Genomic DNA, 5,687 nt, shown 5'->3' on the forward strand with positions numbered 1-5,687 from the left:
GTAAGTATTTTGATTCACCGTAATAACCATTAATTTGAGACATAAGGTACGTATATTCATGCACTGTAATGATCAACAGGTGTTGACCTAGTTATACTAATTCATTGTAATGTCCATCAGGTTAAGATCTAAGTGTACCGATAAACCTTTAGCTTGTAAAGCCACATAGTTAATTCCTACACTTAATAAAAAAAAAAGAAACATGGTCTAAAGCGCTGCAACATTAAATGAACCATGTTTATTTGTAAGCGTGCTACGATCAGCTAGGATAACTGAAGGAAAATTGAAAAAACGTGTCAGCAGCTGACACGTTGACTTAGGCTTGCTTAGAGTGCCCGAGGCGACACAGTTTCGTGTCACGGTGCGATGAAGACAAGAAACTGACAGAACATTTTCTCGCGCTGCATTGTAGGTCGTCACGGAAGCGTAGCGACGTCTATGCGTGCAGCGTACTAAGAATAGTGGGAACGACGCCTAGACCTTGGAAATTCAAGGTTCCGACGGAGCAACGGCGAATCTTCTCCAATACCCAAAATCGTCGCGCCACGCAATGCGAATCCTTCTTTGGGGAAATGTTGAAAAGAGGAAACGAGACAAACATATAGACAAAATTCAGATTTATTCGAAGAATTTTTCCATATCATTAAAAATAATAAGGACATTTCAGATTTAACTCTCCTTTATTTTTTGACAATCACTTCTCTCAAGGTCACCTGAAGGTTAATATACTATACATGTCTGAATTTCTCTTTTGATCAGCTACAATACTGTAATATTAAAAGTGTCTTGTTCCATTTAAGAAAAACATTCATGACCTTGAAATTTCAGAAAATACGACCTTGAAATATTTTTTTGTGCACATGGAAATATTCTTCCTTAGAAACTGAAGAATTTCTGTTGGAACAATTTTTCTATATCATTAAAAATAACGCAGATACTTCAACTCTCCTTGATTCTTTAACAATAACTCCTCTCAAGGTCACCTCAAGGTCACCTGAAGGTCACCTGGAGGTTAGCTTATTATACACCTTTGAATTCGTCTTTTTATCACCTACAAGCCTACTATATTGAAAATACCTAGTTCCATTTAAGAAAAACATTGATGACCTTGAAATTTAATCAAATATGACCTTGTAATATTTTTTGTGCACATGGTAATATTCTCCCTTAGAAACCGAAGAATTTCTGTCAGTATCATTTTTCCATATAATTAAAAATAACGCTGATATTCCAGCTTCAACTCTCCTTTATATTTCACTCCTCTCAAGGTCACCTGAAGGTCACCTTATTATACACCTTTGAATTCGTCATTTTATCACCTATTCGTCTTTTTATCACCTCCAATATTGAAAATACCTACATCCATTTAAAAAAACATTGATAACTTTGAAATTTAATAAAACATAACCTACAAATCATTTCTTTGTCTATCATACCGCCCCCCCCCCTACCCTAATCCAAACAGTTTCTTCTAGTAACATATCTTCGTATCTTCAAAAAAATACCAAGCAATTCTCCATTTACAAAAAAATCTCCATAAAGCTATACAAAATAACCTAATTAATAAAAGGGATGATTTTCGATGCGAAATAGCGCGAGAAGCCCCGAGTCGGCCGCTCCGTGGCGGTAATTCCCCGATCGCTATCCATCCATCCATGCGTTTTGCCTATCCAAGTCGAAGACGGATGCGTCGTGATTGCTCGACAGTCTCTCGCAGTCTCTCGCGGGCTGTCGTCGACGGCGCATGTGGTTCCGCATTCGTTCGCCACCGTCCCCGCAACCGCGAGTTCCGTCCACCGGTGATAGACGGTGTCGAAAAACCAGCCACCGTTTTTACCACGCCTGATTACGGGTCGATAGCGTACTAGGACTCGTCGGGAGCGTTCTATGAGTACTGGTGAGTACCATGTAATTTTCTCAGTCATCGCCACTTGTGCGCGCCAACTGTAACTGTTCACGTAATTACCCAACCTTTCCACGAATCGGCGATCTCCTGCAACATCCAGTTCCGGTATCGAGGTGTCTGTACCGTTAATTTTAAGTAACAGTCTTGCTGGACTGTTTCGAGGATGTCTTTTCGAGGTCTTGGTGGTAGGTTTCTTCAGAGACGTCTTCTGATTTAGAGAATTTTGATGTATGCATTTGTTTTAGGGTTTCAAGGCAATTCTCTCACTGCTCCTTATTATTTTGCAAATGTGAGAATTATTATTATGTGTATAGAATTATAGAGGATGTTGTTTCGAGGATGTCAGTGATAGCTTTCTTCAGGGACGTCTTGTGATTTAGAGAATTTTGATGTTTGCATTTGTTTTTTAGGGTTTCAAGGCAACTCTCACTGGGGCTTATTATTTTGCAAATGTATAGTAAAATCTCTCTGTAAAATTTGAGGTCTTAAGTTTAATGTTAACAAGTGCTAGAAACATTTGAGAAGTTTTAAATGAAAAATATATAGAATTATTAGTAATAATAATACATAGAAAATAGTAGAATTATTATTATATATATAGAATTATAGAGGATGTTGTTTCGAGAATCTTGGTGGTAGGTTTCTTCAGGGACATCTTCTGATTTAGAGAATTTTGATGTTTGCATTTGTTTTTTAGGTTTTCAAGGCAATTTTCTCACTAGTCCTTATCATTTTCAATATGTATAGTAAACAAAACTCTCTGTAAAATTTGAGGTCTCAATTTTAACGTTAACAAGTGCTAGAAACACTTGGGAAGTTTTAAATGGAAAATATATAGAATTATTTTTAATAGGACACTATCTATTTTATAACTCCTGTGAAAATTGATGAAACGATTTAAAATTTAGCATAGTTGTTACTTATAATAATGGGAATAAGTTCCAAAACTTTCAGATTTCTATCTCAATTATTTCCTTATACACCAGCCTTGTAAATATGAATTTATTTGTAAGGTAAAGCTTCATAAAATATTTGTCAATCGGTTACTTTTAATTTTCTAGCTCCTACAAAAATTGATGATAGGATTTGAAACTGGGCAGAGTTCTTACTTATAATAGCAAAAAGAGGGCCCAAAAATTTCAAATGTTTATCTCAGTTATTTCCCTATACACCAGTCTTGTAAATATGAAGCTATTTATAGTAAAACTTCATGAAACTTTTGTTGGTCGGTTACTTTTAATTTAATAACTTGGGTAAAAATTAATGGAATGATTTGAAACTGGCAGAGTTCTTACTTATAATAGTAAAAAGAGGGCCTAGAAATTTCAAATTTTTATCTCAATTATTTTCGTATACATCAGCCTTGTAATTATGAAGCTATTTATAGTAAAGCTTCATGAAACTTTTGTTAATCGGTTACTTTTAATTTTCTAGCTCCAATGAAAATTGATGAATAGATTTGAAACTGGGTAGAGATGGTACTCATAATAATAGGAAGAAGGCCTAACAATTTCGAATTTTTATCTCAATTATTTCCTCATATCTATGAGAGTTTGTTTTGAATGAGAGTGAATGAGGATGAAAATGTTTGAATGTTGGTATTCGTGAAGAGCGCCTGAGGTTGGCATGCGTGTAAAAGAAATGAGGTTATGTATGAAAAAGCATGAAAGTATGTATGTAAATAGGGTGGTTATTCAACATGTGTAACAAATACTTATTAATTATCTAAATTAAATAATCATTATATTAAACAAAAAAATGGTTAAACTTTAAAATTGTGGTACTTTGTACTTTTCGGTAAGTTGCATAAAACATATATAAAAAAAAACCCTACGTATTTCGCTAGAAAAACATAAGGAGATTACATAAACAGAGACTCAAGCCGATTGATTGAAAAATGAGGTTAAAGAGTTCCTACAAAGTTGATATCGATTTCTAATTAACAGAAAGTACTTTAATCAAAAAAACAAAGAAAATTCGATTTTTAGAAACGATAGAAATGGTGTAAACCAAACCTAACCCCTTAACTGTGCCAAATTCTCTAATACTATTCTTCCAATATTTCAGAAGAATCTCTCTTGTAACTGATCCACCCTCAAGAGGTCAACGCAGAGTGCCCAGAAGAGACCTCTTCGCTCCTACAGAACTCCGACAAGAGGGGATCCCCCGATACTCAATGTTTTCCTTCGCTGCAAAACTCCATAAGAGGCAAATTAGAGAAAAATCGAGGGAAAAATGGATTCCCACGATGGCAGCACGAGGTCCTCCCGTCGTGATCCGTGGCTAGATCTACGTGGGATGCCACGAGCCATAATCATGCCAGGTGGGTAGAGTCAGGTAGACTCGGACAGGTATTTGGAGCGCGACAGGAGCTCTACGACGCTGGACGTTGCGCGACGTCGCGTCGCTCGGCTTCCACGCTGCGTCGCGGGGATTCGCGTTACCTAATCTACGCTAGCAAATGAAATTAGCGACGATTAGGTCAGAAGGTCACCCACTTCGCGACGGAGCAAGGTCAAACCGCACGCCGGATCGAAAGGTGGATCGCGTGTCTCGCCTACCTGTGTAATGATACGTCTGAAAAAATTGTCGATAAGCTTTTAATAATTCAGGAATGATGGAATGTTGGAATAATGGGGAATTGGTGGGGTAGCATGGTCTTTTCAGGGTGGAGGATTTATAGATTTATTTAGGTAGGTTGAAGGATAGGTTCTTCTTATTCGAATATCTAAATTTTTATTTTTTTAAAAGTGGTTCTATTGTTAATTCCTGAGATTTTTAGTGCTGGTGAAGTGTAGAGTGATCTTTTTAGGCTGGTGGATCTATAGATCTATTTATGTAGGTTGCAGGACAGATTCTTCTTATTCGGATATCTAAATTTTTATTTTTTTAAATGTGGTTCTATCGTGAACTCCTGAAATTTTGAATGCTAGTAAAGTGTAGGGCGAACCAAGGACTTTTGAGGGTGGAATTTACACATTTATTTATGTAGGTTTAAGGAGATATTCTGGTATTAAGAAGAGATTCCCATTCCAATGTCTAAATTTATTGGGAAAGACGTTTCTATAGTCAACACAATTCTTTCTTTATGTATTATGGAAGACAGAGTAAGAGAAGGAATATCCAAACAATAGTTAACTTAGTAGGGAGAACACCTGATAATTTACAATTTTTATCTGAATTATTTCTTTGTAAATCAGCCTTGCAAATATGAATCTATTTGTGGTAAAGCTTCGTGGAATATTTGTCAATTGATTACTTTTAATTTCATAACTTGGGTAAAAATTGATGAATGGATTTAAAACTGGGTAGAGATGTTACTTATAATAACAGAAAGAACCTCTAAAAATTTCAAATTTTTATCTCAATTATTTCCTCATACATCAGTCTTGTAAATATGAAGCTACTTATAGTAAGGCAGATTTTTAACTCATAATAATAGAAAGAAGCCTAAAAAATTTCTCAATTCAGTGGCTATTAAAAGCTGCCTGAAATCATTAACTTTTATTAATTCACTGTGCAGCCCCCACAAACAATAAGAACTTATTCCCCAAAAGTTCCCGCTTTTTAAGCTTCGGGCCAGCAGTCGGGCGATTCGCGCGAGCGCGCGCTAGCTATACAGGGTGTCCAAAAATGTTGGAACTCCTTGAAAGAGATAGTTCGAGAGGTGATTTGAAACAACTTTTTCCTTAGCGAAAATGTTGTACGAGGCTTCGTTAAAGAGATATTAAGAGAAAACGCCGGACCAATCAGAGCGCGAGTATGCCGTTAGAGCGCTCTG

The 5,687-nt window shown here is 36.3% G+C and overlaps 1 protein-coding gene across 1 annotated transcript in view; it reads left to right on the plus strand.

Moving 5' to 3' along the window:
- The first annotated feature begins 1,478 nt into the window (after positions 1–1,478).
- Positions 1,479–5,687, plus strand: part of LOC128896865 (cytospin-A) — a 61,134-nt gene continuing 56,925 nt past the window's right edge. Inside the window, exons 1-2 of the mRNA XM_054160403.1 lie at positions 1,479–1,897; positions 3,974–4,229. The gene's annotated coding sequence lies outside the window, so the exon portion shown is untranslated. The remainder of the gene's footprint in view (positions 1,898–3,973; positions 4,230–5,687) is intronic.

This window comes from Hylaeus anthracinus, unplaced genomic scaffold, assembly GCF_026225885.1.
Source record: "Hylaeus anthracinus isolate JK02 unplaced genomic scaffold, UHH_iyHylAnth1.0_haploid 11978, whole genome shotgun sequence".
In the NCBI taxonomy this organism is placed as follows: Eukaryota; Metazoa; Arthropoda; class Insecta; order Hymenoptera; family Colletidae; genus Hylaeus; species Hylaeus anthracinus.